General features: G+C 56.5%; 1 long non-coding RNA gene across 1 annotated transcript in view; it reads right to left on the minus strand.

Annotated features, from left to right (window-relative positions):
- Positions 1-709: 709 nt before the first annotated feature.
- LOC106145148 (uncharacterized) overlaps positions 710-26,213 on the minus strand; it is a 48,674-nt gene continuing 23,170 nt past the window's right edge. Inside the window, exons 2-3 of the long non-coding RNA XR_013440042.1 lie at positions 1,613-1,735; positions 710-1,129 (exon numbers count right to left, since the gene is read on the minus strand). This is a non-coding gene — a long non-coding RNA (uncharacterized LOC106145148). The remainder of the gene's footprint in view (positions 1,130-1,612; positions 1,736-26,213) is intronic.

Below are 26,213 nucleotides of genomic sequence, written 5' to 3' on the forward strand. Positions count from 1 at the left end.
GGTCGGTCATGAGCTGGCTCAGCTGGACGCTGTCCCCTGTGCTGCTTCCCTCTATGCAGAGGTCAGGAGAGGAGGGTCACAGCTGCCCACTGAGTTGTCCTTGGTGGGGTGGACCTGCAGACCCAGGCAGCTGGCCCCGGGGGCAGACCCTTTGCCCCGAGGCGGGACTGCGGCCCGGGCTCCTTGCCCTCCTTGTCACCCAGTGTGTGTGTCCCCGTCTTTACATGTTTGTTGGATGGAAATCAAATGAAAGTAAATCCGTGGGCTCATCTCAGGGCTCCAGGCCAGCTCCCACGGCAGGACGGGGCTGGACGGGGCTGGACGGGCTGGAGAGAGATCAGATCTGGGGTCTGTTTAGGAACAGAAAGAGGTGGCTTCCAGGGGCACAGCACCGGAGCTGCTGGTTGGACGGCGTCTCCCCATCCTGCCTGGGCGCCTGCCCGCTGCTCCGACACCCGGGATCCGCAGCGTCCTCTGAACCCTGACCTCATCGGCCCCTGGCCAGTCCCCTCAAGGGCACGGCTCCCTCTGCGTCTGGGCAGGTTCTGGAGGACCCTGCAATGTCAAGGCCTTTCCCTGTCCGCCAGCCTCTACCCACACAGAACCTCGGTTCCAAGGCCGCGGGGCACAGGGCAGGCTGCAGCAGAGACGCCCGCTCAGGAGGGCGCGGCGGGGCCCCAGGAGCAGACGGAGCTTCCCTGCTCCCGGCTCAGAGCCAAGGTCAAGGTTTAATATTCAAAATCCTGAGTGGGTGGCCCACGGGGAACAGTGGGAAGCCCCCCTGACTCCGCTGTTCACCCGCATCAGCTTTCCCAAGTGCAGAGCGTGGCATGGCTCCGAGGGGCACTGTCCCCACTGAGGAAGTGAGGGTCAGGTCACCTCCGGGGCCGGGACCCATGGCCGCTGCCCAGCTTGGAACTCTCCAGCTCTGGGCCCTTGGGCGGGGTTCTCGGCCTCTTGGGACCTCAGTTTCCTCCTCTGTCGAAGGAGCATCGAGGCAACGCTTCTCAGAGCTCCGTGGGGAGGGGACGATCGCAGGCTGACGGTCGAGGCCGCAGGGTCTGTGGTGTGTTGGGTGTGGAATGGGAAATAGTCTGCATTTCTCCAGGTTACAAACCGAGCCAAGTCTCTTTATTCAGAAGAGAAAAAAAATTACATCATCAGCAAATTTACGGACCTGTGCCCTCACTTCCTCCCCTTTCCTGTGTTTGGAGACTTTTGGAAGAGTGGGCAACTGTGTGACCTTTAGAAAATCACGGAACCTCTCTGGACTTAACGTTATTCATCTATCAAAATGGAAGCAGTAGGTCCCAAACTCAGGCTGCCGATGCAGGCAGGGGAGGGAGTCAGTCACTGTTTATCCAGCTCTTGGGGAATACCGTACACCTCTCAGCATCTGCAGGGGACATCAGGGGACTCCCATGTATCAACATCTGCAGAAGCTCTAGTCCCTTGTATAAATGGCATAGTATTTGCACACAACCTGCATGCATCCCCCCATCTTCCTCATGCCCTCCCTAGACGACACATAACACCTAATACAATATAAGAGTGGAGCTTGGGGCCCTGGACAGCTGCACAGGTTGGACAACCAGGAAGCTACCTGTCTCACCTTAGAAGAGGTGCTGGTCAGCTTTCTGTCACTATAATAAAACACCAGAGGTCATCAGCTTATAAAGTGGAAAGGTTTGTTTGGGCTCACAGTCCATTATTGATTGGCTTCTTCCTGTTGCACCTGTAACAAAGCAGCACATCATGGCAGGTGAGTGTGGCGGAGCAAAACCTGTCACCTCAAGGCCAGGAACTGACCAGAGAGGAAGAGTCCCACATGCCTCTCAAGCATGTGCCCCAGTGACCTTAAAACTAGTCACCAGGCCCCACCTCTGTAAGCTTTCGCCACCTCCCAACAGTGACAAGAATGGGACCAAACTTACAACCATGGGCCATTGGGGGACACTTGTCCAGGCTCTAGCAGAAGGCCAGTGATGACACCATGACCAGACGGGCCCCAGGGAGTGGGGGTCACCAGTGAGCAGCCCCTGCCCTCCAAAAACCACAAGACCTTGGCACGTGAGGAAGATCCGGTGTGTGGCCCTGGTTTTTGGTCTGCAGCAGGTTCCCAGAATTCTTGGATAAGCTGAGAGAAAGGGGCCACCTGCCCTCTCCCTCCCTGGAGAACTGAGACTGAGTGTCCTGGGCCGGGTTGGCGTGACTGAGATGGAGGGAGCCACCTGACGGTCCTCGTGTCTGAGCACCAGGCCACAGAGGCCCCTGGGGGTCCAGCCACATGAACGGTCGGTTTCCCTGACTGTGACGTCAGGCCTGAGGTAGATCACATGCAGAGGCTCCACTTCAGATATTTCAGTCCGTGATGGGTTGGACCGATGGCTCTGGGCCTGGGGCAAGTGGCATGTCATGGCAGGGGAACCCGGCAGAGGAGACTGCCCACCTTGTGGTGGCCAGGAAGCAAAAGAGAGGGACAGGAAGGGACCAGGTGCCCATATCCCTTCAAGGCCAAGTCCCTGACCCAGCTTCCTCCCGCTAGGCGCCCCCTAGAGCCACCACCTCCAGTTGCACCAAAGGCTGGGACCACGCCTTTAACCAATGGACCGGGGGACCCTCATGGAGCCCTAGCGGTCCTGGCCCACTCCCCAGGACAGCCCTGAGGCCTTGGTGTGGTGGTCTTTCCAAGATGCCCGGCAGCCTCCGGGGTCTTGAGCTGCTCCAAGGGGCCTGTGGACCTGGCTCTGGCCACACGAGCCGTCGGGCAGCGCAGGCAGGCCTTTGGCTCAGGTGTGGGGACACCAGGCTGCAAGGCCGCGCCAGGTCTCGGCTGGGAGCCACAGAGCAGGAGATGGCCCTGGGGTGGGCGCCTTCTGGAGAGAGTGGGACGGGGCTGGGGCAGGTGGCAGGGCTGGGAGACGCTGCCCACCAGCCGCCCGAGCTTACCAACTGACAATGAGGACTGCCACCCGGGACGTGATGGACAGACGGTCCCTCTTCCCCCTTCAGTCACATGGAGCTGGCTCAGGACAGCTCCAGCTCTTCGGGCTGGGGTGGGAGGCGCCTCCTTGCCCTTGACCCTGCAGGTGCTCTTCCGCGGGCGCCTCCACCCATTGGGTGCCCTTGGCCTCAGACCCTCACAGGCCTTTCACAGTCAGCTCCTCAGCCCGGGCTCGGGGCCGCCGCCACCCTGTCCCCAGGGGAGCTGGTCAGGGATCCCCAGAGAGGCAGAACATGTCTGTGTCATACGCGTGCCCTGTCCCCACGTCCCACACTTGGCCTGGGCCTTTGATTTCAGCTGGGCTTGTTGGGGGCACTGAGGGCGTATTTGACCTGCAGTGGGTTTGTGGGGCACGAGCCCACTGTGAGTCAAAGAGCTTCTGTGCGTGCGTGTGTGTGTGTGTGTGTGTGTGTGTGTGTGTGTGTGTGTGTGTGTAGGCAGACAGACAGACAGACCGAGACTGGAAGGAACCACGCAGTTACAAAGTCTGCCGGGTCCCAGCCCACAGGTGGCCACAGGCTGGAGGCCAGGAGAGGTGACACTGCGGCATCTGCCTCTGCAGAGGGAGGCTGGTCTTTCTGTTCCACTTGGGCTTCACCTAATAAGACGAGGCTCACCACACCAGGCAGGAGACCTGCTTCACCCAAAGTCCATCCATTCGAATGCTATTCTCATCCAAAAGTGCCCTCGCAGAAACATCTAGAATAATGTTTGGCCGAGGATCCGGGCCCTGTGGCCAGGTGAGTTGAGACATACAACCAACCATCACGTGAGATGAACTGACCTGGCAGGTAACGGGCCTCAGGCCTGACTCGGGAGGCCCAGCTTCAGGCCACAGCCCCTCCCCACAGCCCCCCCTCCAGCCGCGGCCAGCTAAGAGGCCCGTGTTTGCTGGAGACAGTAATGGATGCAGCCTGCCAGCTCATGAAGTCCTGGGGGTTGTTTCCCAGGAAGAGGCTCAAGGGAACAAGTGAGTTATTTTAGGGTCGAAAGCCACATATGAGGTGGAGACCCTTGGGTGGCACCGCGGATATCGCCAGCTTTATAGGCCAAATGATCACGTGTCCATCTCACTGCTCGAGCCTCTGGGGATTCTATTTTCACCTCTCCATCTCCTGATTAATGTACCCAAAACGGTTTGCAGACTATCTTCTCCTCCAAGTGACTGCAACCAGCCCAGTGCTGGGAAGTTCAGGTCCCAGGTCCCTGGCCACTGTACACCTGGTTGCAACCTGGAATCCACCCATGTGGGGCCGGGGATGAAGGGTGCAGGCGGCCGGGCAGAGCGTGGCAAAGTGCTGTCTTGTGATCAGCAGCCACAGACCTCGGAGAGGCCACAGGCTTGACAAAGACTCAGACCTGGAACCCAGTACCGGCTCACTAGCTGTGTGACCTGGCTGGAGTATCCTAACCTCTCTGTGTCTCCTTCCTCTCCATGAGTACAACAGGGAAAAAAAAAAATAATCTGTCTCATGAACTTCTAGACAAAACCGCGCATCCTGTTTCCCTCTCTGGCTTGGCCAATTAGAGAGCTCAGAGTTCACAGTCCAGGTTCAGAGTCCACAGTGTCCTTTGCACCACATGACACCTTTGCTCCCCCTCCACCTCCCCACTACAGCGTGAACTACTAAGGACACATTGCAGCCCGTCGTCCCCAGGGCTCCGACCAGCAGCAAGCCTGTGTGGATCCAGTAGCGACGTTCACGTTCCCAGCTTGGGCGCTGCGTGCATTGCTTGGACTCAGGTGCCACCCACGGCCAGGAGCACGTGGGGCCACAGTCATCCCTCCCATTCTGCAGATGACAGTAGGTGATTTCCCAAGGTCCAGGAACGGGGAAGTGGTGCACCGAGGTTGGAGGCTGCTTCGCCGCCCACCTTGCACAGGAGGGGTCTCCCCAGGCCTCAGGACGTGCTCCTCGTCCCCAAGGGGTCATCTTTGCGTGGCATTCCCACATCTGTCACTCGAACACTCTCACCGACTCTCCCACCCTCTGTGCGAGTCGAGGGGGCCCCACCGCGAGGCTGGCCTGCTCCCCAGCCTGGCCTGCCCAGGGCAGAGCCTCTTTGTCCTTAGGACCCCACCACTGCTGCACGGGGTGGGGACAGTCATCCCACCCACTTCATATACGTGGACGCTGAGGTTCTGAGAGGTGGAGTCCCCGTCCAAGTGACTCAAGTACTGACCCAGGTCTGGGCCCACCCCAGAGGCCAGCCCACATTTTCTGCATCACTAAGTGGAAGCAGGAGAAGACCCGGACTTTCCCACATGGGGGACGCGCGTCTCTGACGTCAACCTGTTGGTGGTGGTGGTGGTGGGGCAATTCCTTCCTCCTCTGGCCTCAGCTTCTCCATCTGTGAACTGGGAGACATTGACCCCCCCCAGGAGCAAGAGCTTACCCTCCAGGTCAGACTCCCCACTGCAAGTTCCAGCGACACCGGCTGCACGACGTTGGGTCATCCAACCTGTCTGTGCCCCGTCCCCTCCTGTGTGAAGTGGAGGGGGACAGCAACTGTCTCTCGCTCTTGGAGTCCTGGAGTGAAGTGAGATGAAGGCACCCGTCCCAGGCCTGGCGCACGCTGGCAGTGAGAAACCAGGCTAGATGTTCCTGGGAGAGTGAAGCGTGTCTGAGAGCCTGTCTGGCTGGAGCTCGAGATCCACTGGGCCGTCCCCCACCCTCTGCAGCCTTGGGGCAGAAACCCAGGGGAGGTGGTGCTCCTCCCCTCCCCTCTCCTCCCCTCCCTTCCTCTCTTCTTCAGATCCAGGTCTCCCTGGGGAGGTCCTCCTGACCCTGAGGGACAGACCTGGGCCAGAGCCGCTGCTGGACTTGGGCAAACTGAGGAAGCAGGAGGAGCCACAAGCCACCTGCCCCCGAGACCACAGCCCCCTCATGGAGAAGCCACCGCAGCCCTGCCCTGGCCCTGTCCCTGCCTCCGATTGGCAGCTGTGGGTCCAGCGGAGGCCTTTCTGGAACATAACATGTGGCACGAACACAGCTTGGTTCCAACTGACGGGGGATTAGAGGAACTGGAAACGCACAGGGTCACAAGGATTTCAGCAGGAATCGCACCCACTCGCAAGGTGTCCCTAGGCAGCCCTACAGGGGGGACGAGGAGCAGCGCTCAGGCCACCTGGGACCTGCCATCCAGCACACAGTGCCCAGCGCGGCGTGCGTAGAGGCGTGCGGGCGTCTGCGTGAGAGAAGCTCGTGCACGGCTGCAGGCCTGTGTGTGGGTGTGCGGGTAGTGAACACGGGGTGCGGGCACAGAGCACGCGTGTGATCCGTGTGAGTCTGAACACGTGGTGTGAAAGCATACCGTGTGTGAGTGTGTGTGCGTGTGTGTGAAGGGGGCAGGAGGCAGCGCTGCCATAAGTTCTCATGTCATTAAATGTCACCTGAGCACCTCTCTTGCTTCTGAAAGGAAAAGTGGGGGCTCCCAGGTCTTTTGAGACATTGGGACCAAGTCAGGGAGACCAGGGGGCACGTGTCAGCCAAGGAGGAGAAAAGGGGAACTTCCGGCCAGGCAGACGTGGTGCCTAGGGTGGACGACCAGAGAGCTGGACTCTGAGCCTGTCGGGCCTGGTGTGGCCTCTTCCTGCCTCTCCATGACAGCGAGAAGCTGGGCAGGTCCCTTCCCTCCAGACCTAGAGGATGGGCTGAGGGAGCTCAAAGCATTCGTGGAGAGACAGAGAAGGGCACGCGGGAGCCGGCTCCAGGCCTGCACCGGGCGGGTCCGAGCTCTTCTCTGTTAGAATCTTCTGTGGCTGGACCCCGGGGGAGAGCCCCATGTCCCCATGCCAGAGATGACAGAACGAGGCCCGAGGTCTCAGGGCCATGGGGGGAGAGTCAGGACCAGACCCTGGAGCTATTTGGTTTCAAAGTCACCGTGTCACCTCTTCCACTGAGGCTCTGGCTGGGCCCAGGCCAGCCTGGGCCACCCTCCTCGACCGGTCGAGCAGAGAGGAGGTGCTTTCTGGTGGGACGCACCGTGGCTGCAGACGGAGAGACAGGAAGTAGCCTCCAGAGAAAGTCCACTGTTTCCTGGGAGTGAAGAGGGTCAGCTGCTCCCGTCTGCCAGGGTCTGGAAGTGTCTGTGGGCTGAGCGGGGTGGGGGGTGGGGCCCAGACATAGCCTAGACCTGGACACGCCACCTCCCTCCCACGTGGCCCTCCTGACCTGTGACCAGTGATGGTCCACAGGAGCCGTGGGTCCCTTCCCATGGAGAGAGGCTCCGGATCACAACCAGGGGCCTCTGCCTGGTTCCGCAGTGATCCAAAGTGGAACTGCCCCTTGCCCACAAGAAGCCGCTCTGGCCCGGCTCTCTGTCACCTACACGGCTTCCTCAACTGGTCTTCACTGTGCACAAAGTTTGCTGGGCCACGTTTTAGTTCCTAAGCGAGTGTGTGGAACACTTGGTGTTCGTCGCTCTTTTTAAAACCGTCTTTAAGATAAGCCACTTGGGTTGTTTCCATGAGGCCGAGGCTTGGGCCTGCCTTTCCTCGGGGCCAGGGCTTCTTGGGGTCAGCACTGGTGACATTTGGGGCCAGGTGATTCTTTGTTGTGGGGACCATCCTATGTGAAGAGCATTCTGACCCCTGCCCACAGGGTGCTCGTGATGCCCCTTCCCCCTTGGTGACAAGCAAGGCCCCTCCAGATAGTGCCGAATGCCATCTGAGGGACAGGAGTGTCCCAGGTGAGGACAGCTGTCTAAAGGGTTCTCTCCACTTCCACGAAGCCCCCCCCCCCAGTGGGAGAAAGTTGTATGCAGGAACTTCGGGGTCCCTACACCCAACCTGCTCATGATCCTGGGGTGCCATCAAAGTAACTGGAAAATAGAGGACTGCCAAGGACCTGCTGTGTTCTGGGCCCCCCGCCAGGTGCCACTGGTGCCAGGCAGACGGCCTGACTATCAGTCACACCCCAGAAAAAACCACGCAACCGAATCCAGGAGAACTCCAGCTGCTACACAGCTCAAGAGAGGTGTCCCGCCAGCGAGTCCTTCCTTTCTCCAGCTCAGGGATTCCTGACTCTGGGATCCAGTGCCACTGGTTAGCAACCTGACTGCCTGGTCTCACTCTGTTCGAAGTGGCAAGGTGACAGACACAGTGTCCCCTTGGGACTCCAGCAGAGACACCCGAGCAGCTCTGAGTTGGGCACCTCCCGGTTCTGGAGCAAATGCAAGGCTCTCCCTGGCTGCCCATCTTTAACCCCATCAGGGGCTCTTCTCGGGTGGGGGCGGGCAGGGGGTGTGGTTTTCACAAGGCCAGACACTGAAAGCATAAAATTAGCTGTCGAAAGTCTCTGAACTTGAGCTAGCATATTATTGGGCAAAATCTTAATGCCATTTGCATTCATTTAAAGCAGCTCTTGGAGGGGTTCTGGGAAACCTGGTGAGCCGCGATTTTCGGTTTCATGAGTCACCGTCGCTCGACACGCAGGCCCGGTGCACTCAGAGCGGCGGCGCGGTCCCCAAGCAGCTGAAAACCTCAAGAGCAAGCAGAACTCTGCCTGCCAAAATTTTAGGGCAGGGGGGAAAAAAGTAGAAATCTGGAATGTGTTTCCACTCACTGTCCATTCCAGTAAAATGAAACCATCGCTCCTCCAAACATGTGTTACTGCTTAGGCCAGAAACTGTATATATTGGTCTAAATCCAGAATGGTCTCTGTGACATATTACTCTGTGTGACAAAATTGCTACAACCTGCATTCTCTGTAGAAATGCCTGTTGCAACCGTACAGGATGATAATTTGTTGTACGACAAAAGTACATAATAACTTCGTGTCAGCGTGGGCCAGGCCTTGGGATTTTCAAAAGGAAACGTGCTACGCATGTGGGCCCAGCCCGCGCACCCCCCCACCCAGCTCCACCCCCACCCAGCTGGTGTGCGATCCGGATGGGAGAAGGATGGGCTTTGTTTGTAACGTTCCATATCCCACTTGAAAGTGACAAGAACACACACACACACGCGCACACACACACGTGCACATACACATGCACAATCCAAAAACTAAAAGTCAAATAGAATCCTGGTGACCTCGTGCACCAGGGGCCGGTGGCCAGAGCTGGTTCACCTACCGAAAGGAAGATCGAGGCCCCAAGACAGGAATGTTCGTCTTTCAGCACCATCGGGGCCCCATGCAGGCCGCGGGACCCCCCACCACAGCCCCGTCTTTGGCCCTGGCCTGGGCTGTGCTGGGGGGTCACGAAGCCGGGCCCTCTTCCAGGGCTCTCAGCTGTCCCTCTAAGCGGCTCCCACAGATCGGTCCACGGTGCACAGAGTCTCCTTGGGACAGCGCCTTGGAGAGGAGCAGCCCTAACCTGACCCCGTCTGAGCGTGTTGAGGGTGAAGCGTCTCCGGATGACATATCCGCACAGCAGGGCCACAAACTGGGGGGACGGGACCAGGAGGACGAAGCCAGGGCCTAAGGCACAGGACATCGCCCTCCCACGTCCCTTCCACTCCTTTGTTTGATCCTTCTTTCTTTCTTCCCTTTCCTCTTCCGACTCTCTCTCTCCTTCCATTTTCTGTCCCACAGGTGGGTTCCCAAGGTGGGAAGAGAGGGGATCCCTGGGGACCTTTGTTGGCACTTCCTGTCCTGGGTGTCTTCCCGGAGGTGGGGACACCCCGACACCACCGACCCCGAGTCACGCCTTGCGAATCTCAAACCATGTCCCCGGAAAGGAAAGCTCCCCACACCCCCCTGCACTCAACTCCAGCTTCATTGGTGCATATTCTCAAGACCCATAGCTCCATCTACCGTGGCCTGGGGACCCCCCGGGGTGCCCCACGGTCACTCTGGGCAGCCAGTCCTGTATTCTGGTTTGGTGTCCATCAAAACTCTTCTCTTCTTGGAGATTTTGGGTTCAATAAAACCTGACCCATTTAGCTGGTGTTTCTCGGGGATTTTTAGGGCCGTGTGTGCTTCACAGCAAATGGGATCCATATGTCCCTGATTCATTGATACTCGAGCCATCGGGATGCTGTTTTGTAAGAACACTTTGATGTTGGGGCGGCCAGCCGTGGGGAGGGCTGTTTTCTCTTCGCAAACAGGAAGTTTTTCCTTTTCAAGGAGCACAGAGCGAGCAGCCAGCGCCCCAGGCCGGGGACGCGGTTCCGGGCTGTCAGGATGTGTTAGTCCTGCTCAGCTACAGGACGGCCGGTCCCTGCCCTGGGTGGGGTGGGAGGGTCTTGTGTGGGGAGCCCAGGAGCCGCTGGCCCTGGCGCCAGGTCATTAATGGCCAGTCCACTCCCCCGGGACTCAGACCCCTCCTAGAGCCACTCCACATGCCCAGGGGGTTCCTCCTTTGAGGGGACATCAAAATAACAAGGGACAAAACAAACACCCAGGTCCGTGGCTGGGAACAGGGTGGGGACATCGCTGTCCTTTCTTCAAGCTGCTGCAGGGGTCTTTTCCAGCGAGGGACCAATCCTGGGGGCAGGTGCCATCCCCAGGGGCATCTGAGGGCTGTGGTTTGAGTCTGTTGACTCAAGTCCCAGGGGCCAGCCTGCCCCTGCAGAGGTCCAGGTGGACCCCCCACCACAAGGAGGGGCAGGACAGAGCCTGGGCTCTGGACACGGGCAGGGGTGGGTTTGGGACCCAGTTCTGCCACCCGCCGTCCTGGGTGAGTGACGTCACCCACTGTTTCCCCTCTGGAGCAGTGACACCCGGCCCATGGGACAGTTCTACAGAAGCACCCAGGGACGGAACAGCAGCACCCCTCGCCCTGAGCCTCACGCCATCCACGACCAACACTGCCACCTCTCTGTCCTTCCAGCATCCAGCCTGGTCGGCCCACGGTGTCTTAGGGCTTCCTGGTGGGAAGTGGGGCTCCTTCCCTCTCCCAACGGGCCAGCCCCTGGGTGGACGCCCAAGGCAGGCCAGCGCAGGATGCTCGCTCTGTGGTCCTGGTCACAAACCTGAGCCTGGTCGAGTGGCTGGAGGTCATGCAGGGCAGCAGCCATGCACAGCAGAGCCAGGTGGCTCCTGCCTTCCCAGCCCCAGCGGGGTCTTGGTTCCCGTTCACGGTCTAGTCCTTACCCCTCACTCTCTGTCGGTTCTGGGATCCATCAGAAGACCCTGCTAGTGAGGCTCTTTTTGCTTGGGACAAAGGAAATTTTTGTTGCTTACAGCCCCAAAACCCTGTCCTCAGTGGTCCCAGCATCTGCTCTGAGGGTTCTCCTTCTCAACACCGGCTTCTCCTCTTGACAGCACTGCCGCCCTCCCTACCCCGGACCCTGATGCACACCTCACCTGCTCTCCACCTCCCTCCTCAGCCTCCCCCTCGCTTCTCTGTGTACCTGCACCCTCTGGGTCTCAGATAGAGCTGGCTCCAGGCAAGGTCATACAGCCCAGACCCGGGCAATGAAAGCATCACATTCTGGAACATTGAAATGGGTTCAGAACTAGACACGTGATCTAAGTTAGTCTAATAGAAGCACAAATTGTGTGGAAGTTTCTGGAACTCTTGGGAAAGGGAAGCTTCCTTTCAGTGAAAATTGCTAAGCCAGTTGGTTTTAGACTACAGCTGCGGGGGGCAAAGAAGGACTCTGCAAAGACAGAAACTACCTGAAAGTGAAGCCAGCACAAGAAAGCAGAGCCCAGAGACAAGAGGGGTGTCTTAATGACATTATCTGAATGCCTGGATCCAGCCATGCCTGAAACCATCACATCCCTGAACTTGCTGGATGTGTAAGCCAATCAACTCAAGCCAGCTAAGGTCGGGGTTTTGTTACAATGAAAAGAGATGTGCCATCTTAAACCAGATCATCATGGGTATGAACCAGTCTTTATTGCTATTAAGTAGCTCCCTTGGTTCTGGGGTCCTGCTCCTGCTGCTGAGCAAACCCTCCACCCTAGAGGGCTGCAATGACTGACCTTCCTGGGTTCGGCTTCCAGGCTGCAGGGAGCTGTGGGCTCACTGGTATCACTGACACTCTGTGGTCTCCAAACGCGGCCCAGTCCTTGTTGGGGTCCCTGGTGAGCTTCCTCAATGTAGCGGCCCCAACACCCAACTCTTCCTTTAATCCCCAGCCCTGACAGTTCCCACCTGCCCTCCTTACCTCCTGCCTCTGTGAGAAAAGAAGCAGTCCTCAGCCTCGGCCTCCTGTCCACGCCCCCCACTGTCCCTGTGGGCACGCTGCTACCCTTTCCCTCGAGCCTCCGTGTCAGGAGAAGGGGCCCCTCTCGGCCAAGGTGGAATCTTCCCTCCCTTTCCCTTTGGAATCAGACGGAGCTGAGTTTGTCCTCACCAGTCCTCGTCACCACCACCATATGTGGCCACGGTCACCACGATGTGGTTCCCTGGGAAGAGGTCCTCCTGGGCTTGGGGCATGGCAGAGGGTGGTAGTGTCCCCAGAATGGGCACCAGGGTGTGATGGCAATCTGATTGCTCACAGGCAACGTCGGGTCACTATTATACGACCTGTAGATGGCGCACGAACACGGGCATGGATCACCCTGTGTCCCCTTGTATAACGATACCAGTATTGGGGTTCCTAGGGAACCGGGGCTCTGTTTTAGTCAGCTTTGCCTTGCTGTGACCCAAAGACCCAAGAAAAACAGCTTAGAGGAGGAAAAGTTTATTTGGGCTCATGGTTTCAGAGGTTCAGTCTCTGGTTGGCCGACTCCATGGCTCTGGGCCTGAGGTCAAGCAGAGCATCGTGGTGGGAGGGGGTGGTCAAGGAAAGCGGTCACCACTGGCGAACAGGAGGCAGAGAGAGGGCTCCGCTGCCCAGGGACAAAACAGAAACCCCAAATCACGCCCTCAGGGGCCCACATCCTCCTGCCACACCCTGCCTACAGTTACCACCCAGTTAATCCGGTTAGTGGATTAATCCACCTCTCATAATCTATGCGTTTCACCTCTGAAAATCCTTGCACAGTCTCACACGTGAGCCCTCGGGGGACACCTCACGTGGAAAGCATAGCAGGCTGGGAGTAGGATGGGGACAAAAGGCCTGAGAGGCGTCCACTCCGATTCCCACCACTGAGCAGGACGCAGCACCCCCTGAGAGGCAGCAGGGTGCCCCTGGTGGAGCTGGGCGAGGCTGCAGCAGCCCCACCCTCACCCCACCGAGCACGGGCTCATTGCTTGGGTTAACCCTGAGAGCCGTGTGTGCCCGAGCACTTGTCCTGGAGCCAGAGTCCCCAGCCCTCAACCGCAGATCCTCAAGGGGAGACCTCACTGTGGGGCCCTGGGCCAGCCGTGGGGCCTCCCTGGGCCGGGTTGCTTCTTCTGCAGGAGGAGCGTACAGCAGCTCTGAGGGCTGCCAGGAGCAGAGGTGGAGGAGGGCGGCAGGCAGCGTCAGCCATGGATGGAGCTTACTGTGCCCACCTTGTCCCCTCCCCGCCCCCTGATATGTGCAGCCCCTTCCCTCCGTCAGTCCCCCCCCCCGCCCCCCTCCCATACATCCATCCTACCTTCTCCGTCTTCACCTGCCTTGAAACAAAGCCTCTCCTGGCCCACGTCTGCCTACTGCTCCCTACCACCTCTGTCCCCTTCAGCCGCCACTTTTCTGGATGGTTCCTGCCCAAGCAATGGCTAGGCCTTCTTTTCCAGTCAACCCAGCAGGTGCTCCTCAGACTCACACAGGACCCTTGGCCTTAAGAACTCAAAAAGAAGGTGGCAGGGGACAGGGGGATAATATTTTGGAAGGAAATAAAGGAAAAGCCAGCGGTGGTGTTGAGACCAGGGGAGGCGGGGAGGCCTTTGGGTGCACAGGAAGTGCTCCCAATGGAGGGGTGCAGGAATGAGCGCCTCCTTAAATTCCACACCCTGAGTACCTCCCTGGCCCTTCCTTAACCCCACGTTTGGTTCACTTCTAGTCCCCAGAGGATAGGAAGGTCCCTTGTCTAGAAAGCTATGTGGTCCCTAAAAGGAGAGGAACGGCTTCTGTCCTACAGCCCCCCCCACCATCTGTTGCCATAGCAACATGGACCCAGGGTGGCTGTCCTTGCCGATGCTTGAGTGACCCTGTGCAAAAGCCCAAGACCTTGAGAACTCCAAAGAAGGTAGATTTTAAGCATTTTCCCTCAAAAAATGATAAGAACGTGAGGTAACGGGGTCGATCACCTTGCCTAGCCATCGCCCAGTGCGCACGTATGTTGAGATATGTGTGATGCACCAACACACATGCACAGCTGGTCCCCAATTTCTTGTGGCCTGACTTGTAATTTCTCAACTTTGCGGCGTCCTGTTCCTCGGGCCCAGCGCAGGGCAGTGAGTTACAGGAGATTTTCGGGACTTTATTATGAAATAGGCTTTGCGCTCGGTGGCTTTGCCCGCAGGTGGGCTAACGCAAGCCATCTGAGCACGTCCAAAGTACCCCTGGGCTCGGTGCTGACATTAGCCGGCAAGACACGTCCAGTGCACTGTTAATTTACAGTCTTTTCAACTTAACCACGGGCTGATCAGAACGGAGGCCCCTACCAAGGAGCACGGGTACAGTTTTTATTTGTAAATTTAAATATAATTTTTTAAGAAATTAGAGAGAGAGAGAGAGAGAGAGAGAGAAGACTCATCACTTTAAGTGAAATGTTGATGTTGAAGTCAGATTGAAAGCCAAACGCTGTGCCAAATAAAACACAGAATTAGGCTGGACCCAGCCCTTGTGTGGTGTCCCAGACCTGTGTGCCCGCCAGAGACGAGTCACAGCCAGGTAGTGTAGACATGTGGGGGGTGGGTGCAGAGAGGAGCAGGGCCTGGGATGAGGTGCAGGGAGACGGAGGGCTCAGCCTCTCCCACAGAAGTGACCTAGGGATGGCTGGACCCCAGAGGAGCTGGGTGGTATGACCTACATACTGGGGTTCCCCGTCTCTCCAAACCCTCAAAGGGTGTTTCCCTGGCAATGATGGGAAGCGGGTGACTGACGACAGAAGATGTTCCCTGTCCTAACCAGGGGTGGGGGAGCCCCAGGAATGGCCACCAGAGTTTCCTGCCAGGAAGGGACCTTTAGGACAGATCCCTCAGATGACTCAAAGGTGGGCAAAAGGAAATAGGAAGCAGTCACTTCCTGCCCACCTGAGGTCCACCCTCTCTGCCTTCAAATGCGGCTTCCGTTTTTGCCAGTGCTTAGCCTTTGAGGGATCCATTTTCTGAGCTGGGCCCACACGTCAGAGGCCGCTCCACTGTCCGACGTCCCCACTGGCTCCGCAGGGCCCGGCCCTGCACCGTCCAATAGGACAGAACCAGCCACACAGGAAACTCTGAATTTCTTAGGTGCCACATTTAAAGAGTAAAAATTAATTTTAATGTCTCATTTAACCCAGTGGATCCAAGAGAAGTCATCGCAGCGTGTGACCAGCAGGGAAACTCACATCTTGTGTCTGTGCCGTCTTCACACTCCGTTGCGTGTTTGAGCTGGACAATGCGTAGGTCCCTGTGTGGCCAGCCTCTCTGCAAGGGCTCAGCCCCGTAGCCAGAGTCTGGGTGTGGCAGTGCAGGCCTGGCACCTCAGAGTGTCCCATCAACACCCAACTTGGAGGCCCGGGAGTCACCAACGCTCACACAACCCCGAGGCTCACGAGGGGATGAAACACAGCCAGCAGGCTAGCCCGAGTGTCCACGTGGAGTGCTGAAGTCCCAGGTCCTGGGACAGTGCAGGGACAACGGGTGTGAGCTCACCACTGTCTCCTAGCACCAGGCACACGTGGGCACCACATGCATGTTGGTTAAACGAGTCCAGGAAAAGGGCAGTGGTTATGCCATTGGATTGTCCCCAGCCGTGACTCTGAAGCTCTTCTGTGGTGACAGGCCCTGCTGCAGGTCCGATGACACCATGCCCCTCCAAAGTTAATCCAGACTCACAATATGTGGATAAAACTTCACGTCTACAGATTCTCCATGAACCGTCCGCTGCCTTCCTGGTGTAAGGACCCAGTGAGGAACTGGTGGTTTAAAGTATTCCTTCTATTTCCATCGAGCGCTTATCTAGTTTAGTTTTCTTTTTTGTAGTTTCATTTTTTAAGATGGGAAAATAGTTACTATCCTTTCCAGTTGCGTAAGGTGGGATGGGCTTTCCAGTGAGGAAAAGATTTGGGGTCAGTCTGTGAAAAATTCACTTTTTGCCATTAAACTTTTTTTCCTCTCCCTTTTCTTTCTCTGCAGCTTCCAAATCTTGTATCTGCATTTTTTCACCAAATATGAATTTGGTGGCCACAAATCATTTTGCCTGACTTGTTCAAGTAACGTACACTTATTAAAAGAAAATATGTTGAATCGTGGCACACGCCTGCAATCCCACCGACTTGGGAGGCTGAGGCAGGAGGATCGAAAGTCTGAGGCCAGCCTCAGCAATGTAGTGAGACCCTAAGTAACTTAGACCTTCTCTCAAAATAAGAAATAAAATGACAGCTGGGGTTGTGGCTCAGTGGTAAAGCACTTGCCTAGCATGTGTGAGGCACTGGGTTCGATTCTCAGTATCACATAAAAATAAATAAATAAAGGCCCATTGACAACTGAAAAAAAAATTGAGGAAAAAAATAACAAAAGTCTTAACACCAAAAAAACAAATAAGCCAACCAATAAATGGGCCAAGGAACAGAACAGACACTTCTCAAAAGATGATACACAATCAATCAACAAATACATGACAAAATGTTCCTCATCACTAGTAATTAGGGAAATGCAAATCAAAACTACTCTAAGATTTCATCTCACTTCAGTCAGAATGGCAGCTATTAAGAATACAAAAACAATAAGTGTTGGTGAGGATGTGGGGGAAAAGACTCACTCACACATTGCTGGTGGGACTGCAAATTGGTGCAACCAATCTGGAAAGCAGTGTGGAGATTCCTTGGAAAACTGGGAATGGAACCACCATTTGACCCAGCTATCCCATTCCTCGGTCTATACCCAAAGGACTTAAAACAGCATACTACAGGGACACAGCCACATCAATGTTTATAGCAGCACAATTCACAATAGCTAAACTGTGGAACCAACCCAGATGCCCTTCAGTAGATGAATGGATAAAGAAACTGTGGCATATACACACAATGGAATATTACTCAGCAATAAAAGAGAATAAAATCATGGCATCTGCAGGTAAATGGATGGAGTTGGAGAATATCATGCTAAGTGGAGTTAGCTAATCCCCCAAACCAAAGGCCAAATGTTTTCTCTGATATGTGGATGCTGATCCATTGTGGGGATGGGGGAAGCATGGGAGGAATGGAGGAACTTTGACTGGGCAAAAGGGAAGGAGGTAGGGAGGGGGCAGGGGGCAGTAAGACAGTGGAATGAGATGAACATCGTTACCCTAAGTTCATGTATGAAGATGCAAATGGTGTGACTCTACTTTGTGTACCACCAGAGATGTGAAAAATTGTGCTCCATAAGTGTACTGTGAGCTGAAATGCACTCTGCTCTCACGGGTAACAAATTAGAACAAATAAATAAAATTTTTTTTTAAAAAAAGATAACATAGGAAACAGGCTTGAACCAAGAAAAATTTTAAAATAAATAAATAAAATGAGCTGGGAATGTGGCTCTGTGGTCAAGCACCACTGGGTTCAATCCCCAGCACCAAAAAGAAAGGAAAAAAAATATGTTGAACAGAAAGAGAAAAATAGGAAGAAGAAAAAAAGTACAACTAGTGGTGCTGACCATCCAGCATCTGTTCACACTATAGCGTATGTCTCCAGTATCTCTTTCTGTGTATAGATAGGTTCCCGATAATAAATATACGTACGTGTGTGTGTGTGTGTGTGTGTGTGGTACCAAGGATGGAGCCACAACCTGAGCCTTTTTGTGTTTTGAGACAGTCCTGTGAATTCCCAAGGCTGGCCTCCAACTTACAATCCTCCTGCCTCAGCCTTCTGATTTTTTTATTTTATATATTCATTTTTCACGTTTCTTCATAGCATGTGTATAGGTGCATATTGAATCACTCTGCTTGTTTGATGTGCTGGTGTGTTAGTGTACCTGTTTGTTTCCTGTGTGTCTATGTGTATGTGTGTCTACACATCCACGTTCACATATATATTTACCTGTCAGTCCTTCAGCATTTCCCTGGATCATCTCCAACTCTTAAATATTATGTTAAATGACCGTGACATGGCACGGCCTGTGTGGTCACATGGATAGCCATGCTCTGTCCCTAGGATCTTAGTCGTTTCTGGGCAGTTGCTATCATAGTTGTACTGAAATAAAACTCTTTCATACAAAGGTTTCCATCTTGTTGGGATCAAAGGTCTGTCCTACCTGCACGGTCCCACCTTGTCAGCTCTCCCTCTGCTCCCAGTCACACTTCCCTGAGGCCACCAGAGCCCACCAGGCCCACTCCACCTGGCCATTGCTGCCCAGAGCCCTCGCTGCCCAGAACCAGCATGGAGGGGCCTGGCCCCCACTGCTCTGGCCGGTTTGCACTTCTGACCGTCCCCCAGCCTCCTGGGTACAGCAGGCCTCTGGGCAACTAGGCACCCTGGGAGCTGTGATGGGCATTGCTCGGGTGGCCCTGAAAGCCCAGGGAGGCCCCACGCAGCTGCAGCACCTGCTCCCTGGGAGGGGTGTGCCCTGCCTGGCTCCAGGAGCTGGCCAGAGGGCACAGAGCGACTTGGACACACCCCGCCAGGGGGGACAGGTGTGGAAGGAGTGAGCGTGACCTGGAGCAGACACCATACCCAGCCGGCGCGGTGCAGGGAGTAATGGGTGTGTGCGTGACCAGAGGTCCCCTGGCCTCTCTGGGGTTAGTGAGGCAGCCGGCTGGTGGCCAGTGGGGCTCAGGCAGGGGGCAGTGCGGGGTCCCGGGGCGGGGAGACCCAGTGCACCCCACTTGGAGAGGAGACGTCGTGAACTGCCGTCATCCACACAGCAAGCACGAGGGGTCCCTCCACCAGCCAGGGCTTGTGAATGACAATGAATTCACAGGCTGGGCCACTGTCCCTGGCAGTGGTCATTGAACGCGTGTGGGTCACCTGGTCATCGGGTGCTGGGCAAACACAGGCTCTTTATTCCAATCTTGATGTCTAATTTCTACAGCACTCGAGTGGCACACACGTCACCCAGTGATACATGAACAGATCACGGAGAGACCGAGGAAGGGCTGAAGCAGCCTCAGGGTCACAGGATGCTGCGCCAGGCGCACAGACACAGGGAGACTCAGAGTCGGAGTCACCGAGGGTCAGATGAGGACGGTAACAAACCAGCACTGCAGAGTTGTCACAGCAGAGGCTCCAGACAGAAAATGGCACTTTCAGTGTCCCCGTGTCAGCGGGAGGCATCAGCTTGGGGTGGTCTGTGCATGGGCGTCACAGGCAGGAGAAACCACCCTTGGTGAAGCCCACAGCAAGAGGACACCAGAGGCTCATTGCTGTGGCAATTTTCCTTGGGCAAGACTCGTGAAGAATGACCAGGTGACAGGGTCAAGGTGACAGAGTCAAGGTGCCATCGTGTTCAACCTGGGGGGAGAGGGGCTCCCCTTTTATGGGCCTGAGTGAGGGACGCTCCTCTGTGGGTTGCGGAGCTCCTGTGTCTGGTGTTTCTGATGTGACCTGGGATGTCCACTGTCCAGGGGCTCCTTGGTTTAGTTTGATACGTTGTCATGTGAAAGTCCTTCATCAATTTGTCCCTTGTGTCCTGGGCAGATGGTGGTGGTTTCCTTGTACAAACAAGGTGTGGTCTCATCCCATCTTGGCACCGTACTCAACACGGAGTAGCTCATGGCAAACTGCTGCTTTACAAACCAGAGTGACTCCCGGGGAGGTGGCCAAAGCCACATGGCTCCTCTGACCAGAAGCTGTTCTGCTTCCGTGGTTAAATGAGTTTGGAAACACTGCTGCCACCTTTCTCCCTAGTGAGTGGCACAGGGACCTTTCGGATTGGGGAAACCTATTCTAAATTTGAACTTGAACTTCAGACACCATTTGATCAAGGAATTGTGTCCACAGCACCTGTTAATGTTCCTGGTACTGAAATTCCAAGGAAAGCTTTTAGGAAATGTTGGCCTGTATCATTATTAATTTAAAAAAAAAACCACAACTTTGCGGTTCCCCAGCCAATGAGAACCAGCAATGAGACAGAGGGCACCACTCGTGCGAGCCTTTCCAACATACCACTCTGAGAGTCCCTTCTCCCGGTCATCCTGAAGGTGGAAGTCCCAGGGCCATTTCCTGTGGTGGCCTGCTGTTGTCTTCTGGAAACGCAGAGCCCCGGGGAGAAGTCTGGCGACACTGGTTGGTTCATTCGATCAATGGTTCGCCCTGAGCTTGATCTCCAAAGACCAGGAGTTGGAGAAGTGGGCCTGGCTGGCGTCCAGGGCTCATGGTGCAGAGAAGGCTGCACCTTGAGGGAAAGCATGACCCGGGAAAAGTGCCCTCGCGGGATGCAGAGGCTGCTGAGCCCCGGCCAGGGCTCAGGCAGCTCCCGAGGAGACGCGTGGGGAGGACCCTGTGGGTGGACCGGTGGCTTGCAGATGGAGGGGAGGGGGCAGGACGGTGTGGGGGGTTCTGGAGGGGAGACGCTGTCCTCAGTCTGGGAGCAGCTGTTTCCTTTGCTAAGAGGAGGCCCCCGGACACAGCAAGGCCCTGGCTGCCCTCCCTGTGCCCACCCTGGCCCCAGCTGTCCCCCTCACACACAGTCACCTGGAGGGTCTTTCAGTGGGAAATGGCCTCATCATCCACCCGCTAGGAATCCTTCAGCGGCTTTTGAAACAAGGTTTGAAATCCTCCAACAGCCCTCGAGGCCCAGAAGGCCCAGCCCAGGGGCCTCGCATTGGGGCCAATCTCCTACGGTTCTCCTTCCAGCCCCCCCATCCTGTGCCCATCCTCAAAGCTGCCGTTCTCCCTCCCGCCTCACCCCCTGTGCCACGTTGTCCCCCTGCCCAGGACCCTCTGGTCGCACCGCACTCCTCCCCTGAGCGCACTCCCTCCTTCAGAGCCGGGATCCAGAAGCCACTCATCAGGGCCGCTGTCCCTGGCCCCTCAGGTGGAGCAGACCTCTGGTCCTCTGGACTTTTCCATCTGAGCCCTTAGCAAAGGCTGTACTATGTATTGGCTTGTGTGATTCTTTGACTAAAGCCTGTGTCTCCCACTGCTCTGTGAGAGGTCAGAGACCATGTTGGGTTTCTCCACTGTGTGGGGCCTAGAATGTAATATGTGCTCGGTAAAACTCGTTGTGTACTTTAATGAACACTAGTGGAACATGAAGGGCTGTCCCAGAAAGGGAGCTTGGAGACAAGAGGAGTCTGGACAGAGGCAGTGACATCAGGCAGCCAGCAAAGCAGAACCATGAAAGTACATGAGGAGGTTTATTGCAAGGCAGGGGCTTATGCAATGCCAAGGCTGGGGCGGGGTGGCTGAGTGAATCCAAAACCCCAGGGCAGGTCCTCAAGAGGGCACGGCTGAAGCTACTGTCTTCAGACAGGAGTTTTTCTTCATGAAAACCTCAGTTCTGCTCTTACAGTCTTTTGACTGATTGATCCAGGCCCACCCTGAAAGTCAACTGATTATGGACATTAATCGCTTCTATCAGACACTTTCTGAGCAGCACCTAGATTACTGCTCTGCTGAATAAAGAGAGACTTGTAGCCTAGCCACATGGACACATCATGAGACCCTCTTAGACATCAAACAAGATCTTTGCTTCGAAATGGACAGGCTGCACAGAGAAACCAAGAGAGACTGCGCTTCGGACTCAGGTAGACCTGAGGCCACTCCTGCCAATTCTAGCGGAGAGACCGCAGTGAGGCCCAGACTGATCCTCAGCAGAACTGCTTCCTCTTCTTCCTGCATGAGCTGGACTGCACGCTCCTGTTCCTCACAGTCAGATCTGGCCCTGGGACTGAGGTCCATTTGTCCCTCCCGTAAGGACCCAAGCAGGTGCCATTGTGCTCCACTGGAGCCAGATCCTGGTCCCTTCTCTCCTATTCTGTGTTCCTTGAGGACCACTCTGTCCACGGGGCCTGAGATGGTCACCCTGTTGGTGCTCAGCCTGCATGTCAAAGTCTAAGGGAAGGCCACCACGCTCTTCTCTTTTGAAGGCATTTCATTGAAATTGCATGAGCCGCCTAGGAATCCGACGGTGATCCTACCTCCTACTAAAGGGAGGGTGGCTGTGCTCCTTCATCCTGACAGTGACGTGCTCAGCCTAAGGCCAGGGGTCCTGATCCTGTCAGATGGAGAGAAGCCTCCCAAGTCTCCACACACAGACGCATGCAGCACCAGGCCTGGCCCCTGGTTCTGAGGCCTCCTCCTGCTTCCTGCCCTGGTCCCCAGTCACGGGCAGCTCCGGGTCAGCCTGTTAACAGGCTTTCATCCAACAAGCCCTGCGACAGCAGACTGGACAGAAGCCTGGTCCTCCCCGTCCCCACACAGATGCTTGACAGGCCCAACCGGCAGCCCGGGCCCGTGAGCCGTGTCCCACGGTGTGGGTGGCTGCGGCACATCGGCCGCACTGGCTTCTCGGAGCCCAGATGTCAGCCACATGAAGCCTAATGATCTGCAGCTGGTCCCTGGGCATCTTTGGACTCCCAGAGGCCCACGTCGGGGAATGACAATAATTACAAGAAAACTGCTACCGGGGAGCGCCTGCCAGAGCCTGGGTGCCAAGGGCCTGCGCCTGTCGGCTCCTCCACGCAGACTCCAGGGAGGCCGCCCGCTCTCTCCTGTGGAAGTGAGGCTCCCGGAGCTGGTGCCTGGACTTGTCTGTGTCCTCACAGCAAGGACGTGGAGGGACAGATATCTGCACCCAGAGCTACTGGGGTTTGAGTTAAGAGTCCCCCAAAAGCCCCTGAGTTAAAGGCTTGGTCAGCAGGTGGCGCTACTGGGCGGCAGTGGGACCTCTAGGAGGCAAGGCCCAGGGGGAGGTCCTGAGGTGACTGGCCAGCCCTTAGGGGACACCCTAAGGTATCCCCCCTTTGGTTCCTGCCTCTTCGTTAGTTAATCATTTTGAGTATTTTGTTCCAATGACAGGCAGCCATCACCTCTGCTTTCAAGACACCCAGAGTGGAAGGCACGTGGTGGCAGGGGCTCCTGTCCTGGGTGGGGGTGTCCCTAGCCTTGGTAGCCTTTTCCCTTGCATGGGAGGGGAGGGCCCAGCCCCACCTCACAGCCCCTGTGCCCAGGCCAGGCTCCAACCTGCCCAGAAAGGGACGGCATGGCCAGACTAAGCCAGCCGGCCACATTGATGGTTTGGGAGTTGGCTTGTGACCTAACTGGGGGGGACCCTGGCTGTGAAGGTGACCCTGAAAACAGAGCTACGGAGGCTGGGCCCTGGGGCGGCTGACAGGTGCGGCCTTAAGGACGTGGGCCTCGGGCACTGGCCACAGGGAGGAGGATGCTCTGGGGGCCCCAGGGTCCTGGTACTACTCAGCTCCTGCCCAAGTCAAGGACACGAGCTCAAGGTCGCACCTCCAGGGTGTGGCCAAGGCGGGATTGGAAGCAACTCTGAGGACTTTCCCACGTGCTGGAAGGAAGGGCAGAGGGAGCCACCCACCGCTGTCCCGTCAGGACGCTGCCCACCACGGGGCCTCCTGCCCCAGCCTCCTGCAGCCCACGCAGCCAAGTGCATTGGCCAAGCACGAAATTCCTTGAAATGCTCAGAGCAAACAACACAAGAACCAGAAGACAGGTCCCCGCCCAGCCCTGGACCTGCAGGACCTGTACCCGTGTGCTTCACCCAGGAGTGTCGGGGCGCGTCCTCAGCCACCGGGGTGCAGGGCACAAACGGGGCACCTGATAACACCCTGGGGCTCAGCTAGGCCAGGTTTTGCCATTTGGTATGCATCGGGCGCCTCCTGGGGGGGTCCAGGGTGAGCCAACACTGACACGGTCCCCGCCCTCGATGACCTAAAGCTCTGGTGCCACATGCATCCTGCAGCAGAGCAGCCCCACCTGGCCTTGGGCTCCACAGCTGGGACTAGGCGGACGCTAATGTGGCCACCAGGTGGAAGTGGGTGTCTGACATGAGGGGGAGGAAGGGATGTCGCCTTCTCATAAACTGGGTATTTAACAATATCCATAATGGGTGCCTCGTTGGGAGTCTCAGGAGGAGACAGAGGGGAACCGTGCAAAGAGTGAGAGGAGAGTAATAAAGGGAGTATTTATAAGGGAGCAAACCCAGGAAGGGCAAGCCCCAGGGCAGGGAGAGGGAGGGAGGGGGCTCCAGACGCCCAGAGGAGCCCCGCAGGGCTCCCAGGTGCAGAAGAAAACAGGAAAACATCTTCCCAACCCGAGAAAAGCAAAGAGGTCTTAGGACAAAGAACATGAGCCGCAGTGGGGAGAAGTACGGAGAAGCTGGCTTCATCAACATTTCCACTGAGAATGGTGTCTGAGAGGACCATTCTCCAAACAACTCTCTGACAAAGGACTTTGCCACAGTGAGAGAGAAGTCCTGTCACTCAACAAGACAGATAAAGACGGCCTCTCTTGACACGGGGCGCGTGGGTCCCCCCCTAAGCACCGTGAAGAGTGTGACTCCTCGGTACCAGGGACACACAGACCACACCACGAGGAGATGCCGCCTCACACCCGCCCAAATGGCAGAGTCTTTCCCAAACCCTAAGCAAAGCGGCCTTGGAGACGTGCACAGCCACCGACCTGCTCAGATCCCACTGACGGGAAGAAGGAAAGGGGGACCGCAGCGGGCGACCCAGCCACTGCTGTAAAGCTCAAGTCTATGACCCAATCGCTCAGCTCCTGGGCATTTACCCAAGAGAAACGGAAACTCCTGTCCTCACAGGGCGTCCATATGCAGGAGAGCTCTGTCCCCACACCCAGCGGCACCCAGGACAGGAGAAAGCACTTGTGTCCGTCCTGCCGTGGAAAGAGAAAGAAGGTCACCACCCACGGACGCACGTGGGGAGCCTCAGGACAGAGGCTGGGCTCAAGAGGCCAGATGTGGAAGAGGGTCTCCCGAGTGACCTGTCCACATGACGTCCTACGGCAGGCAGAGGGGACGTCTAGTGACAGAGATCGGACCAGTGTCGTGGGGCTGGGTCAAGACTCTGGACCAGGCACACACCTAGTACGTGAGGCCCAGCTCGCTGAAGCACTCCAGTGGTCATCCCAGGACACTCAGGACGCTATGGGACTCCCAGGTGCGTCATCTTCTCCGTGGTCACCCCATGCCATCAGATTCCCCTGAACCTGTCCCCAACTCTTCACTCTGGGGGGAATTGCACGGTTCGCCAAGCTGGAAACGAGGGCAGGCTCCTGATGACTCCCTCTGCTCCACCCTCGTGTCCACCCATCCAGCCCTGTCAACCCACCTCTTCCACATCCACCTCCTCTGTCCCCGTCACCCTCAAACAGATGTGGGCTCCTTCCTGCCCTTTTCACCTCCTGTCTGTCTTGCTCTCAGTCCCCAATTTCCTCTAATGCTCTGCCACCTCTCTCTAACAGAGGCAGCTCACTACCCACCCCTAGGAGAACGGCCCTTGATTTTGGTAGGATCAGGAGTGGGTCTAACTGAGAAAATACATTTCAAACCCTTCAGATATGGGCCCAAGTTCTGCCCAATGATATGGAGTCACTGGGAAGGGCTTCCAAAAGAGCACGTTTCTAAAGAGATTGTGATGGCTGGAGCAGCAGGGGCCATCTAGGGCCATGAAGAGATTTTGGGGCTTGAAACAGGTATTGAGGATGCTTGGAGCTGGAAGGTGGAAAAAAGTTTGGAATGTTAACGACAAGTGGGATCGGTTAACTTGTGAACGGTCAGCCTCGGGATTCTTTTACAAGAGAGAAAGATAAATCTGGCCTAAGCCAGGGTTATTTTGTGTCTCTTGCTCAGAGCTGACAGTAACTCTGACCTGTCACAGTATCTGCATGTCCCCAGGGAAGTCCGGGCTTCCTTCACTTGGCTGACCAGGCTCTTTATGCTACACTCTGCTACATTCTGGTGGGTGAACTTTGGTGGGTTCATGAAATCGAAGGCGACCTTGGGTATGGGTGTGCCTTTCCTACACGGGGAGCAGGACCTTATCAGAACCTGGGAGGCACCTGAGTCCCCGTAGACACAGGTCACCCCTGTCTAACCACCCCCCTTAGAACGCATTACGAGGCTGTCCCCCTGCAGAAGCCCGTCCTCCACTCTCAAGCACTTGCAAACCGTGGGCTCCGGGCACTGAAGGCAGAACCTGCAGCAGCTGCCTGTGATTGCAGCCAGGGCAGAGGGTCTGTGTCTGTTCCACATGGGACGTGGGGGTCCCCTGCCTCCCAGCCAGTCTGACCTCCATTACCAGCGGCCTCCTGCCTGCCCGTCTGCCTGCGGT

The sequence above is a fragment of the Ictidomys tridecemlineatus genome, chromosome 1 (assembly GCF_052094955.1).
Source record: "Ictidomys tridecemlineatus isolate mIctTri1 chromosome 1, mIctTri1.hap1, whole genome shotgun sequence".
NCBI lineage: Eukaryota > Metazoa > Chordata > Mammalia > Rodentia > Sciuridae > Ictidomys > Ictidomys tridecemlineatus.